General features: G+C 35.6%; 1 protein-coding gene and 1 pseudogene across 1 annotated transcript in view; both read right to left on the bottom strand.

The window, feature by feature from the left end:
- Positions 1-2,540, bottom strand: part of LOC107659079 (ras-related protein Rab-27A) — a 19,229-nt gene extending 16,689 nt beyond the window's left edge. Inside the window, exon 1 of the mRNA XM_016447897.1 lies at positions 2,401-2,540. The gene's annotated coding sequence lies outside the window, so the exon portion shown is untranslated. The remainder of the gene's footprint in view (positions 1-2,400) is intronic.
- Positions 2,541-5,914: 3,374 nt separating this feature from the next.
- Positions 5,915-16,628, bottom strand: part of LOC107659200 (cell cycle progression protein 1-like) — a 13,236-nt pseudogene continuing 2,522 nt past the window's right edge.

Genomic DNA, 16,628 nt, shown 5'->3' with positions numbered 1-16,628 from the left:
CACACACACACACACACACACACACACACACACACACACACACACACACACACACACACACTTGACTTGAGTCTATGTTCATTTCATTTGCTTTCTCTAGAGCAGGCAGGAAAGTCCGATAAACCCATTTAAATGATCTGAGATTTGTGAAAAATTCTTCTCAGGACAGATTTAAGGAATTATTTAAACAAACATTTCTCCCTCTCATGTTCCAAATTCCAAATGTTTTCCCATGCAACACAAATCACAAATTTGCAGAATGTTCTTCTCCTTTGCATGCAACGAAAGTGAACGGGGCAGTAAAGCTCATAAAATACACACTTGTGGAGTATATTCCAAGTCGTCTTAAGTTATATAAAAGGTTTGCATGTCTGATATTCAAGTCTAATATATATATATATAAAGCTTTAAAAAGCACTCTCAAATTTGCAGACATTCAAATATGGTGCATTAAGACATGTCTCAAGTTTGATGTAAGTGACATTAAATATTCTTGGCCAAAGTGAATTAACATTATTGAAGTATGATGTTAAAGACATCTGATGAAATTAATTGCCTTTTAATTGCATGGAAAAACATGGATATTTGGCAGGAAAAAAGGAAGAAAGAAATAACAGGTTTGGAATGACGTGAGGTGAGAAAATTACAACAACACATTAATTTTTGGAGGTTGAAATGTTCCTTGAAGTCTCAAACTTCAGTCAAACTTGTACAAAGGGTGTCAAATTCAGAATACCATTGTGATCATGGTAAATTGATTCAAAGAATAGATCAATTCTGAGTCATAAACATATGTCTTACACGCTACTTACAGCATTCCCCCAGTTAAGCAAGAAAGAATGGAAATTGGATCATTCAGAAGGGAAATGATCCCAAAACCAGACATTCCTGACAGGTAACCTGATCTGGGAGTGAAGCAGTGTATTTCCACAGGTGAGGCTGGTAAATTCCCAGGTAACTTCTTCCCAGTGTTGGGGGTAAGGCATTTACGTAATCAGATTACTTTTTTAAAGTAACTAGTAAAGTAATGCATTACTTTTTACTGCTACTGACCTTCGATGATCAAATTCAACCATACTAATAAGCAAAAATCACACATTTGTGTTTCATTTTTGTTATTGCTGAATAGTGTTGAATTTTCTTCTCCTGCGTCATATTCTTCATGCAATTAGTTTGAGCGGCGCCCTCTACTGTACAGACGTGAATTTACATTTCCTTCAGACTGAGGTGTATTCATTTCACTTTTGGTGTGAAGGGGCTTTTACATTTTTTATATTAAAAACAAACAAGCAAGCCCTGCCCAGATTTAAAAAGTAACTCAAAAGTAACGTAAAGCATTACGTTTCATAAAAAGTAACTGAGGTGTAATTATTTACTTTTTTAGGGAGTAACGCAATATTTCCTGAAATACTCCTCGGCTTTCAACGAGAGGAACGTCTACTTCCTCAACGGACCACGAAACAGCCGTTATTTTGTTGTTTAAAAAAGGTGCGCTCGTTTGAAACTGTTGCGTTCGTTCAAAAAGGTTAAATCTAGCGGGTCTATTTTATTATTTTTTTTTTATTATTAATCCAATGCCACAAGAACATGAGGTATTACATATTCGCATTATCAAATTAACATTATTAGCTGCCAGAGAAAAAAAAGGAAGAAGATTACATAAAGTTCAATGCTTTCACAGCATTACATGTTTTCAATGCTTTTTTTGTTTTTTGTTTGTTCTAAGAGATTTACATATAATTTAAAGTCATTTATAAAATGTGCAAAATTTGGTTTACATTGAGCCCACTTCTTCTTATGTATATGGAATTTTTCTAACAAAATAAACAAATGTATACGCTGCTTCCTGGAGAGACCACCGCAAGTAGCGTAATTAATATTATGAGCCCAGCCTCCATCATGCATATTATTGGACTACTGCCCAGATTTAAAAAGTAACTCAAAAGTAACGTAAAGCATTACGTTTCATAAAAAGTAACTGAGGTGTAATTAGTTACTTTTTTAGGGAGTAACGCAATATTGTAATGCATTACTTTTAAAAGTAACTTTCCCCATTTTCTTTTTTGATCAGATTCAGGTCACAATTAAACTGCGATGGCTAGATCTGATCTGGGATTGAGCCACGTGTGTGTTCAGATACACAACCCCATGAACAGCAGCTGTTTATCACTAAACACATTATTATAACTAACATAACTACACTACATATACAGTATACGCAACATACATAAGATGCATATGAGGTCAGTGTTACATATTGAATATTTATACGTGAATACACTACGCCACAATGCAAGTCTTAATTAAATAAACGCGTTGACAAGAGGTTATCAAACAGTTAACATCACCTCTTGAAGAGTTTTACGTCGTGAAAAGCTTTACAATAACATTCGCACTTACCAAGTCAGTGATCTGAACGTCTGCTGATCTCTTTGGGTTTTCTTTTTCGAAAATATCAAACCAACTGAGAACAAGTTTAAGTGTGTGGTACTTTTGAAGCGATGGACACTTTGTTTCCTAAAGTTGCTCCCACACCCACATGCAGTGACGCAACACTTCCGGTGCTGCCGCAGCGCCAATCCTACGCGACCCTGGCTAAGCTCATGAATATTAATTAGGTAGAGCTGACGCTGCATAGACCTTTTTTTTTTTACACAAATAACTTTATTATGTGAATGTTTCAAATGTGTTGACACACCGCAAGTAGCGTAATTAATATTATGAGCCCAGCCTCCATCATGCATATTATTGGACTATTTAGCCAATCGGAAAGGACTATCGGGCGAACATCACGTTACCTGCTTAATATTCATGAGCTGAGCCTTCGCCACAGTAGGATGAGTTTGCTCGCGCCAGCTCTTCTGTTCAGAACGCGGCAAGCTTTGGCTTCTGCATCTAAAATAATGTTTAAATATGTACAAATTGTGCAACGGGCTCTCGAGCTCTTTCAAAACTGTAAGTGTGTGTGTGTGTGTGTGTGTGACATCTGGTGGTGTAAAATGTCAAAGGTACATGCAAATGTAAAATTGTTAAAAACAATTACTGTTGAAAAGTTTCAGTCTCTTTGCTTCTTAATATACTGTGTTGCCTTCTTAAGCATTCATGAATGTTTGCATTTTATGTAAGAGATAATGAGTCCCAAATCTGGATCTGGAATAAAGAAAATCTTTATTCATTTTATTTGTATAATTACATGTACATTTTGTTTGTTTGTAACGTTTTCATTTTAACCAAATATTTTTTTATTCTTTATTTATTGTTTTTTAAAAAATAAACAACTTGCAGATTCTGAAATAATACGAGCATAATTCAATCATTTTATTTGTAAATGTTAACTAATTTTTATCATTGTATTTTTACACTATTTATTTATTTTAAAATGATAAACATCTTGCAGATTCTAAAAGGAGGATGCAAGCTTAAATTCATAATTTTGTTTTTAAATCAATAATTTTGTTTTATACATTTTTTTTTATTTTGGTGTTCATTTTTAATTGTTATAATTGTTAAAAAAAATAAATGCATAGAATGGTGTAGAATCTTTTAGTTTATTTGCAGTGTTAATTATTAAGGATCTTTTAGGAACAACATTGACAAAGTGCATGGGAATAACAAGCATTTAACACTGAGGCACATTCAGACTCTCACACAGAATCTTGTTTGACGTCAGATGCATCTTGCTGTGCTTGTTGGCTAGTTTCCGCTCTCTGTTCTTCTGGGTCAGACTTGAGGTCTTGATCTGGTGCAGATGGAGGTTTTCTGGGTGCCTCAAATATAGGCCTGTAGATATACACACCTCCCAGCACTCCAACCAGAGTAGCAAATGCAATCTGATTAAAGGGAATCCATCTTCCAAACATGATCTTATGTTATGAAGACACAAAAAGAAATGTCATAGTGCATTAACCCTGTAAAGCATAACATATTAGATAATAGTCAGAAAAAAATATTTTATGAAATGGAACGGTTTATTCAAACTTTAAAGACAATATTTTTTAAAAATGTAATAAAAAACAAGACTGCACGGGCATCATATGTGACCCTGGAGCACAAAACCAGTCATAAGGGTCAATTTTTCGAAATAATTAATAAGCTTTCCATTGATGTATGGTTTGTTAGGATCGGACAATATTTGGCTGAGATACAGCTATTTGAAAATCTGGAATCTGAGGGTGCAAAAAAATCTAAATATTGAGAAAATCATCTTTAAAGTTGTCCAAATTAAGTTCTTAGCAATGCATATTACTAATCAAAAATAAAGTTTTGATATATTTACAGTAGGAAATTTACAAAATATCTTCATGGAACATGATCTTTACTTAATATTCTAATGATTTTTGGCATAAAAGAAAAATGTATAATTTTGACCCACACAATGTATTTTTGGCTATTGCTACAAATATACCCCAGCGACTTAAGACTGCTTTTGTGCTCCAGGGACACATATTTGATCTATCAGGCTTTTATGACTTATATATTATAATATATATAAAAAAAAATCAGTTCTATTCAAAGGCCTAAACTGAGCAACAATATGCAATGTGGTGCAGATGCTGATATTTATGTGGTAAAATTAAGATGGAATTATGATAGCTTGTAAATCAATTAGATCTTTATTACAGTAGAGCAGATACTTACATAAAATTATAAAAATATCAGTCGTCACTATATCTCCAATAATATGGCTTAGTAAGATGAGATTTAAATGCTTAGTTGGTGCACTATAATGCATTATAAAGGTATTCATAATGTATAATGCATTATATCTTTTCATAACTAATTTATTCAAAGTTAAAATGCATTTTAATATTTGCAGATTCTGTGTTACATCTGAAATTGGTTGTTTGTCATGTGTTTCAATGCATGATACTTTCTAAAGGCGTGACAGTGAATAGATAAGTATTATTATGTATTATAACTGTATGCATTAAATGCAAATGTATGCATTACGAATGCATTAAATATGAAGGCTTCAAGTAAAGTGGCACCACAGCTCTGTAGTTTCAAAACGTAGAATGTAATGCAATGCAATTATTGAGAGATGAATAAACAAACGCTCCTCAAAAGATCCTGAGGATCAGATTTGAGACTCTAAAAAATGATTGATGGAGAATCAAGTAAAGCTGAGCTGCTTCAGACCAGTAAGTGTTCATCTGGAAATATTACTGCAGTTATTCTTATGTTCACTTGATAAAAATCAATAAAGATTTGACAGTAGAAAGACACGTGAAGCACCAGCTGCAGGTAGGATATTTTTTACTTGCTATCAATCAGAAGACAGAAGGTATGGAGTAGATCGTGTGTGACAGATTTAACAGCAGAGGTTTTAGAAACGTGCAATAAAAGGCTTGTTCTATTTATGTTTTGCAGTCACCTGCACTGTCCCCTCAAACTGCGGTTCCTGGAGTGTCCACCAGATCTCACGGGAAATAAGGAGTATGTGGACAAAGCGGACGTGTTCTTCTCCAACCCTCTTCACTGGCTCCAAACGTCCTTCCCATCTCAGTCCACGTTACCGTCACATATAGTGCTGTTCGACTGCCTGGAGAAGGTAGAAGAGCCAAAACAATGACGTGCAGTCAAATCACATCAGCAAATGTTTACAATCAGAATTCAAAAATCACAAACAATCAACATTATTTGATTATACTTTCATCTTTCTCTTTCAGGAGATTTCATCATTCCTGGAGGAAAACCGATTCGCCAAACAAGCTGAAATATTCCACACACACTTTCCTGAAGGTCGAGTGGGAAGGAACATATTAATATACACGAGAGGATCTGCACTGAAGACTAATTAAAGTTTTATTTTTTTTGAACTGATTGCAAACTTTTGCAAAAAGTTTTGTTACACTGTCTCTTTCATTTCACACTCCAGATCTCTTTCTGCTCAAAGCAGGAGGACAATCATCAATGAAGCAGTGAAAGACTTTTATTCTAAAGTTTTAAGTGCAACATTAAGCAGTTTAAGTGCATTTGTGTGCAATTGCATTACAGCCATTTCCAAACAAGGAATGTAATTTAGCCGATAACCACACAGACAAGAAAAAGAGGGCAAAATAGTGCACTAACAAGTGCAGATTGAAACTAAATCTTAAATAATATCTTCTACTGATTTGCATGTTCAAATAAAACTGGTGACATACGGCAGAAACCAGATTACTTCAAAGTGAACTTTATAATTAAGAGCAGTTTTCATTATCCTTCCAACTCTACTGAACTTTTGAGATGAAAATGATTTCAATATAATGTATTTTATTGGTTATTTGGTCCTAAGCAAAATTAAACATACGTGTTCTGATCTAGTTTTGTTTGTTTAGAAAACATTAATAATTAATTAAAACGCAACAAAACAAAGTGCCTTTTTAGTTAGTAATTCATTTGTTATAATAATTTCCGATACTTTTTCAGGTCATGGGAACATAAATGTGCCTCAAAAATACCTGTGATTAATTCTAAGCTGCTTAAAAGTCCAGAAAGAGAAACGCACTCGAAATCATTCAACCAGCATTCAAACATTTACACACTGCAAAAAAAAAAAATATTCATAGAAAAGGTGAACCCAAAGCTTTCTTGAACCTTCTCCAAGACAAAACAAATATTGAGCAATATTGAGAAGAACCGAAATGTTTCTTCTAATATTTGGGATCGAAGGGCATGGGACCCAGCTCTATTTTAACATCTGCGAACTGTCGGTTGGGGTCGCGTCCCGATTGGCTCCATTTCTTGGCTCTCTGAGGACGAGGCTGCCGCTGACACTGACGCCACGCCTTGACCTTCGACCCCGGCCCTTCGAAAGGTCGACTGCAAATTTACAAACGGGACAGTGTTTAGGGTTTGCCACAAAGCCTCGTGTGTGTGTACATGCAGACTCTACTGTTTCTCAGACCTACAGACAGAGAAGCAACAGAGACAAATAAGGTTATGAACATGCAACCTGCGTGTAAATGATTACAGACAATACGAAAACATTACTGACCAATCCTAGCTCAGCAACTGCTGCCATTAGTCATGCTATCAGACAAGCTTTTGCATTTTAATACAAGTCTATGTCTATATGTGACCCTGGAGCACAAAACCAGTCATAAGGGTAAATTTTTCGAAATTGAGAATTATACATCATCTGAAATAAGCTGAATAAATAAGCTTTCCATTGATGTACGGTTTGTTAGGATAGGACAATATTTGGTCGAGATACAACTATTTGAAAATCTGGAATCTGAGGGTGCAAAAAAAAAATCTAAATATTGAGAAAATTGCCTTTAAAGTTATCCAAATGAAGTTATTAGCAATGCATATTACTAATCAAAAATTAAGTTTTGATATATTTACAGTAGGAAATGTACAAAATATCTTCATGGAACATGATCTTTACTTAATGTCCTAATGATTTTTGGCATAAAAGAAAAATCAATAATTTTGACCCATAACAATATTTTTGGATATTGCTACAAATATACCCCAGCGACTTAAGACTGCTTTTGTGCTCCAGGGTCACATATATAAATCTTTATGAATGATTTGTGTGTTTTAATAGTTTTGAACAGAATTTTAAAGAATTTATCTAAAAAATACAATAAATGTTGATCTTATAATATAGTGACACATAGTATCCATGGAGGACACGCTGTATTTTTTTCCAAATTGTTTTAAATCAAATATACATCCTTACATTCAAGCTTTTATATGTTAATACAAGTATATATTTCCATATACATATATATGAATGATTCGTGTTTTAATAGTTTTTGAACAGAATTTTACATTTAAATTTTCTCAAAATACAATGTGCTCTTATTGTAGTAACACAAGGTATTCATAAAGGACACAAACAGTATTTTCCAAATTATTTTTTTTTAATGTTTAAATATTGTTTTCAAATGCCTGTGGCAGTGTTATTACAATTAACAAAAACTACAACTATTTCAAATCATTTTCAGTCATTAAAATAAAGCTGAAATGAAATAAAATATAAATATTAGATGAAAAACTAAACTTAAAAAGCTTAAACAAAATGTTGAAATTTTGCCATGGCAACTAACTGAAATAAACTAAGTTTAAGTTGAAGAAATACATTTACTAAAAATAAAACTAATAAAATCAAATAGAAATACTGTATATAAAATAAAAATTATTTTAATTACATTTAATTTTAATTTAAAAAATAATAATAAAAATATGAAAAAACAAATATCAAAAGCACATAAATTACTTAAAATTTAAATTAAAACAGAAAATATAAAAATAAACACTGATTCAAAATATTAATAAATACTATAATATTATAACATCTAAATAAATATAACCAGTCTGTGGATTAAACTGTTCCCAAATAAACAATTATAACATTAGTAAAAACATTTACATTTGCCAAACTATAGTGAACGCATTGTAGAAATGTTACAAACACATTACTGCCTAATTTAACAATGTCTTTAATAAAATTAATTAAGCACGCAACGTTAAACAGGGGCAGGGCTTAACGAATTGTCAATCCCTGATGGATAAAATCAAGTCACATGTAAATTATGGAAGTAAAACAGGCTCATGTTGAGTCTCCAAATAAGTTTATTCCACACCACAAAACATCTTACCTCGGCCCGAAGTATTTTAAATACGCATCTCCAAATATGTGGCGATAAATGTAGTCGTCCAGATCCTCAAACACGTCGTCGCTGAGGCTGTGATATTCGTCTATTTCCTCGAGGTAATCCTCAACGCCGCTGACGAAGTCCGTAAACAGCATCTGGTCGTGAATGAAGACGCCGTTATAGAAGAAGTTATCGATGAAGCTCTCCAGCTCCCTCCAGTGGTGGAAATGCCCCACTTCTTTCTGCAAATAGCTACGCAGGAGCTCGTTAAACTCGTCTGCGCGGATGGGATCCATGGCCTTGTTAAACAGGCTCATGGACTCCTGATAGGCGCAGTCGAACACTCCAGAACAGCCTTTGGGCGGCGTTTTCTGTCCCATGATGCCGTGCTGTCTCTGAGCGCTGGGTTTGCGCGTGTTGCGATCGGCGTGAACGGAGTCGAGGGTTGATTTGCGAGGATGTTGGTGTAAAGGTTTCTGCGGCTGCCAGTCTTCAGCGCGCTTGTTTCTTTGCTCCTGCTGGAACGAGTGATGCTTGGGTTTGGCGTCGTGAAATCTCTTTTGATGATTGAAGACCTTCGAAGCCGAGTCTTTAAAATGCCTGAACGTCGTTTTAACAGAGTCGGAAAACTTCCGGAGGTTTTCCTTCACCGCCTCTTTGGCTTTCTTGATCTGCTCCTTGTGATGGTGCACAAACTCCTTAGTGGAGTTCTTCACAGCGTCGAAGGTTTCCTTCACTTTTCCCAGCATCCCGTCTTTGGGAATCTTGGTCTTCACGTCCCGGTCGCCCTTCGCTCTCTCCTCCTTCGATTCCACATACAGTCTCTCCCAAAGATCGGAGCGCTGCTGCTCGAACTTCAGCTTGTTCTCGAGCTCCTGAAGTCGCGCCTGTAGTTCTTCCGTCTCGGGATCCGTCTTGCCTTCGACGTCCTCTTTCCTCATTTCCTCCAGCTCCTCCTTGAGCTTGTCGGTCACCTTGCGCTCTTTATCGAGCTCCTTCAGCAGCTCCTGGGCTTCGGCCATCAGTACTTCTCTGTGGCTCATGAAGCTGTGCACTTTCTGTTTCTCCTCCTGTAAGTGGCCCTTCAGTCGCTGGTTCTCGGACATGATGGAGTCGGCCCCGGCCCCTCGCTCCTCCAGCTCTCGTATCTGTCTCCGCAGGGACCGCAGCTCCTCCTGCAGAGCCGACAGAGACGCCTCTTCTCACTCCAGAGTGACTTTAAGGTGCTGGTTCTCCGTGGTCAGGTCGTTCTGCCGAGACTCCATTTGGCTTTTGGTTTGCGTCAGTGGCACGTATAAATCTTGCCTTTGGGCCTGTGTTTTCAAACAGACAGTCAAACTGTTAACATGGCCAGTTCACATGCAATTTGAATGCAGAAGTAAGTTCAGAGATGCAAACAGGTAAGCGGGAAAAAAGGTGAGAACATTGTGTGGATCGGGGGCATATGCTCCACACGGAATTTCTTTTAAAGATATTTGCTTTACATGCTCATTTGTAGTTACTTTAAGGTATTTTTTTTTTTATATTTTTTATTATCTTATATGTGACCCTGGAGCATAAGGGTCCATTTTTTTTAAATTGTGATTTATACATCATGTGAAAGCTGAATAAATAAGCTTTCCATTGATGTATATAGGATAACATTTAGCTGAAATACACCTATTTGAAAATCTGGAATCTGAGGGTGCAAAAAATCTAAATATTGAGAAATTGCCTTTAAAGTTGTCCAAATGAAGTTCTTAGCAATGCATATTACTAATAAAAAATTAAGTTTTGATATATTTATGGTAGGAAATGTACAGAATATCTTCATGGAACATGATCTTTACTTAATATCCTAATGATTTTTGGCAATTGGCATAAAAGAAAAATGTATAATTTTGATAACAGAGAATACACACACGTGTGACCATTTATGTACAGCATATGTTTTCTGTACATACCTTTATTTTAGGAATAAAGCTTTATTTACTTGCACAGTAATAATTGCAAGGATACTCATCCTAAAAGTTTAACTTTAATTAATCATTTAACCCTCATAATGCATTCAAAATCTGTAGAAAATTTTCGCAGAAGAATCGTTGCTTTATAAAACGGTCATAACTTAATATATGGTTCGTCAATAGGCATACATATAATGTTTATCAACAAAATTCAGTGCCAAAACTATGTGAGATAAGGGGAAAGGCTAAATATACTGTATTTTACATAAGTGTTTTGTCACAGAAAATTTAACAAAAATTATTTTTGACTCCTAATACTCCATATGTATCAAAATCACCCAAATAAATAATTAAATGGTTATATCTCTTAAAAATAATTGCAAAAAATCTGGAAAATAAATAAATAAATAAACGTGTATTTTTAGGGTCTTTTAACACTTGAAAAGTTTTGTTCCATAACTAAAAACTATGCAGTTTTTAGAAATTAGTATGTATCTCTTGCAGATCAAAACAGACCCGAATGCATTATGAGGGTTAATAAGAAGAGACAGACGTGATGTTCCTGCTCACCGTAGAAATGTCCGAAGCCCATGCTGATGGCGATGAGCAGCGCTAGTAAAATGCATTTGTTCAGAGTGCCGCTGACGGGAGCAGCGCATCCATCCAGATGAGCTGCTATCTCCTCAAACAGCTGATGTAGAAACACACGAGCAGGATTTCAGAACATGCACAATTAATGTTGGTGTTGCGACAGCTGGATACATTAATGAGGGTTTCATATCTTGGTTGCATCAGAAAGAATAGGTTCATTGTAAACAAATCAGTAATGTTTTGTATCGCATATGTCCATCGTTTTCCAGCAAAAGTATCTTTGTTTATTTTTTATTTTTTTTATTTTGAAATTATATTTATTGGTATTATCATTATATATTTGAATAAAAATTTTATCTATTTACATTAAAAAGTGCAGTACACTAAAATATGTTTAACATCATTTCAATAAATAACCAATGTGTAAACAAGGTTATTACAGTTAGCTAAAACTAAAATATAAAATAAAAATAAATAGGATTTTTGTCATTTGATAAAATAAAATAATAAAATAAAGGTAGCTAGGGAATATTTCTCATTTGTATTTAGTTTCACTTGATGCATTAAAATAACTAAAGCTCTCTCTCTCTCTCTTTTAAACAACAAAAATTAAATAAATATGGCAAAAAATGTAACAATTTTACTAAAACGTAATTAAACCTTAACAAAAAAGATTCAACTAAACTAAAAACTACAATTACTTTTACTAACAATTACTAATATTTTATAAAAACAATTATTATACCTAGATTTGAAATTACTGAATTTCTTTTCCAGTGAAAGCATGTTTATGAATTTATATCTGTCATGTCGTAACATTATTAGTTGTATAGTGTAGTTGTATAATTTCCAGCTATTGTTCCAAATTCAAATAACTAAAGTATTTGTTTGATATAAAAAAACTAACTTTTTTTGTATTGTGCTCATATCTCATATTTATCTGATTTGTATTGAGTGAGTAAACGCTGGAGTGATGAGTTGTTTTGAGACGCAGCACCTCGGGCTCCTGCGGGTCTCCAGGCTCTGAGCCGGCGGTGCTCCTCCTCACTCTGCGCCTCCTCACCACAGGACTGGCCTTCACCTCACCCTCCTCATCCTCATCCTCACTGCTGCTGTTACCGTCGTCTCGCTGCACAGGCTGATCCGCTGGGAACACTGAAGAAAAACACACACAACCCTGAGGAATTAATATACACACACACACACATACATGGTGATGACGTCCCATTGACGTCTGCTGTTTTTAAATGAAGCCAATTATAATTACCACTGTTGTGAAATAAATAAATAAAAACAGCAGTAAACAGTATTGATATTTATTTATCAATAAATAAATAAACAGTAAAAATGCAATAAATAAATAAATAGCAATGTGTAAATGAATGGATAGACAACAAGTAAATGAATACATAAAAAAGTTGCAAAAAGTAAACAAATTAATAGCAATAAGTTAATAAAAATATATCACAATATTTGATAACAAATAAATAACCATAGGATAGACAGATAGACAGATAGACAGATAGATAGACAGACCAGACAGACAGACAGACAGATGATAGATAGACAGACAGACAGAGAGACAGACAGACAGACAGACAGACAGACAGACAGACAGACAGATAGATAGATAGATAGATAGATAGATAGGATTGAACTATAAGGGTTGTGTTGTCACAGGCTTAGATTTCAAGACATTATTTAGTCCCTTTACAAAGACAAACTCATCACAGGGACTCACCAAAAGATCTGCAATGTAGGTTAGTGAGGTTTTACTTACTTTTAGGCACCAAACAGCAAAATCTACACACACACATACACACACACTTGCAGAACACATTTCACATGCCACGATGCAGCACAGGAAAACCGATCTGTTTACGCTAGTGTAACAAGCTAATCGACTAAACCAGCACACGACTGCTCCAAACACACAGCTGCAGGCCTAAAGCTTTGTGAGTGTCTGCTTTGTATTCTCTGTTAAGCTACTGTGTCAGCGCTAAGGGATATACTTCATACAGAGGGAAGAAATGACTTAAGCATACTGGAAACACACCCCATGGAACCAAGATCCTATAATCACAGATGGATATCAAATAAATCAATGTGTGTGTGTGTGTGTGTGTGTGTGTGTGTATATATATATACATTATACATTACATATAACATATATATTACACTTGAGGTTAAGGGTCACTCTGTGTCAAATAAACCAAATTTCAGAAAGTTACTTGGCTCAATTTTTTTATTTTGTTAATATTTTTTCTGAAGAAAGACAAACATAAATAGTGATGAAAACCAACATATTAAATGTCATACATTTATATCTACTGAGCTATGCACTATTTTGTAGAGGTTTACAAAATAGTAAACCTTTATTATAATTAAGCTCTATTATAATTAAATTAAGATACCAAAAGAAAAGTTTGCTAAGAACTAAAATATAAAAGAATATTAAGATGCATTTAATAATTATTGAATTACAGGCATGCAAAATTCAGGGGGGGGGGCATAAAAAAGTGGGGGGGTTTTCGATTTTCGTCACCATTGGCATATAATGCAAGAAAGACTGCTACATATTTTATTAGAGACCTATCAATATCTATGTAAAAGTGACATGATGCTGCCATCTTTCTAACACGATCTGGCTGCAAATCTCAGGCGAAAACTGTCATTTTTACTCCTCTCTACAAATAAGTGGATTACTCAGTAAATATTTTCACCTTCCTTCTACAGAAAAAATCAAAAACCAGGGACCTCTGGTTGAGTTGACAGAATTACCCAACACTAATTAGCTCACAGTCTAGTCGAGATGTGGATTTATGACACATTTGACAGCACACAGCAATGTAGGTCAAACAAACACATCATGGTGGCTTTACACGTGTTATTTCCTCTCACAGCCATTGGCTGGGCGTTTCATCAGCCAGGTTAATGTGGCAGAACCTCACAAACACGCTGGCGCTCCTCAGAGCTTTATCAGCATGCTGTCAGAGCACCTGAGAGAGAGAGAGAGCTGTGCAGATGGCTGCCATATTCCCACAGCGTTCAGGAAAATCCCCATCCGCTCCGGGAGAGAGAGACCAACATGACTTTGTGTGTTATCAGGGCCAATGTCATGAAAACTGATTCAAATGTGTGGGTCATATTCAACCGCAAAATCAAAAGAAATTATATTTTGCAATAAAAACAAAATCACGCCTATTTAGGACAATTAAAGTGCCCCTATTATGCCATTTTTAAGGTTGCTAATATTGTTTAATGAGTCTCCTAAAACAGGTTTACATGCATGCAAGGTCAAAAAACACATTAGTTTTCTCAAAAAATAGATTTAAATTTACCTCATGTCTAAATGATTCGTAAACGACTCGTGCGAAGCAGTTCAAAGAATCAGTCTCTCTAAACTCCTCCTTTCCGTGAGCCCTCACTGCTGATTGGTCAGATGGCGCAGTCCTTTGTGATTGGTCCAGAGCCGTAGAGATTGGCTCTGGATTGGTCTACCGCGTACAGCGTGTGTCGGAAACGAAACGGCCATTGCCATGACAGCCCTGGAGACTTGTCAATACATAGAAAAGATGGTATCGATTGTACCTTTCCAATTCAAGCCGGAGTCTGATGATGAAACGGTTGAACTGGCTGATCGACGAGAGATTGATTCGTAAGCACGACTGGAGCAGGACGTTTCTCAGTGGTAAGTGTCAAGTGTTAACAAGTTAACAAGTGGGCGGACATTATGCAAATGTGTTACTTTGTGATGTAGAGCCGTAACAGAATAAGATTCGAATTCCTGACGACTCGTTTAGGCGATTGCGAGCTGACTCTTTTTTTTGATAGACAATAACTTTATTTATCGTGCACAGTCGGCTTCACAACTTTGCAGATAGTTTATGTTCACATACAGCTACATGACACACTGCATGAAAGGTAATATTCCAAAAGGCATAATAGGGGCATTTTAAGATATTTAGCTTTTTTTCAATAAAATTAAGCATATTATTATTATTAAGGATCATATGTAGACAACTTATTTCCACAGAATAAAAAACTCAAAAAGGTAATTGCAACTCTGACTTTCTGAGCATTGCGAGATATAAACAGAAATTGTAAGAAAAGTCTGAATTGAGAGACATAATTGCGAGAAAAAGTGACTTCTCACAATTGCGAGTTTATATCTCACAATTTAACATCTCACAAGTCAGAATTTTTTTCTCAGAATTGCAAATTTATATCCATATATAATTGCTGTGTAGCTTTGTCACACAAGCTTGATGCAATTTATTTATTTTTTTGGATACATTTTTTTTTATTTTTATTTAGATATCATTAATAATAATCATTATTATTATTATTCATTATTATTATTATTAATTGCTACATAGAAATATTAAACAAATATTAAACACCGAAACATAAGCTGCTTGAGTATAAAAGAACACGATGCCATATTCTAAAAAACATACCATATATTTATTTAAATATATTGCAGACTTTGCGAACTGCACTAAGCTTTATTGTGATTTCGGGTTTTATTTCGATTGATCACATAGCCCTAGATTTGCACGCTATCTTTCTCAGCAACAAACAAAATGAATACAAACCAAACTCTGCCATCAACATTCACAATTAAAACGCAACTGTGATCAATACCAAATAACTTCCAACATGATTCGTTTCTTTAATTTGTAAAGTCAGACTTTAAAAAAATCCCACGGCTAATTACGACATTGCAGTGGTGTTCATATGCATGAAAACACGTTTTCCACTCACTCGTCTCCGACTCTCTAAACGTGTACTGGCTGCTCGACGAGCTTCCGAGATCGAGCTCCTCACTTCCTGCTTCCTCCGCCTCCTTAGCAACAGGCTCCTCCCACGAGTCAGTCTCCGCCTCCCGAGAGTCCGCCAGTGTGATGATGTCAGAGTTCTCACTGGAGGAGCAAGGGATCACATGTTCTTCTCCACCCGCCTGCAAGAACACATCAATGCCACTTCTTTAAGCCAGATTACTGGAGAATTCCTCTCTGCGGAACAATAACACATGCCAGGAGGTCATTTTCAGGTTTAATCGCACCTCTCAGGCCGGTTCCGCCTCCGCCGCCACCTCATCACTCAGTGTGAGATCTAGTGAGGACTCTCCCAAACTCTCCTCACCCCGCTTGGCTGAAAAAAACAAGCTCAAATATTTCAAACTTGTTTGACCACTTCTGCATTTACACATTACATTCATTCTTTTGCGTTTGTGTGCTGACACACGTGATTAACCACACACTAATACTGCATTCTACCTGAGTGGTAATCATTAAATTCATGCCACAAAACCTGACCTCTAAAACAACAAATATCTTTGTCTTTATTCATTTTGAATGACATCCTCACCATCAGGTACGTCTGGAGCACGGCTAACCGCTCCATCCTCACACTCTCCGGCGTTATCCGGCCCCAGTGTCTCAATATCCGAACCCTGTAACACACACACACACACACACACACACACACACACACACAC

This window comes from Sinocyclocheilus anshuiensis, unplaced genomic scaffold, assembly GCF_001515605.1.
Source record: "Sinocyclocheilus anshuiensis isolate Anshui unplaced genomic scaffold, SAMN03320099.WGS_v1.1 scaffold1010, whole genome shotgun sequence".
In the NCBI taxonomy this organism is placed as follows: Eukaryota; Metazoa; Chordata; class Actinopteri; order Cypriniformes; family Cyprinidae; genus Sinocyclocheilus; species Sinocyclocheilus anshuiensis.
The sequence above is the reverse complement of the archived record's forward strand: the minus strand, read 5'-3'. Positions and strand labels throughout refer to the sequence as shown.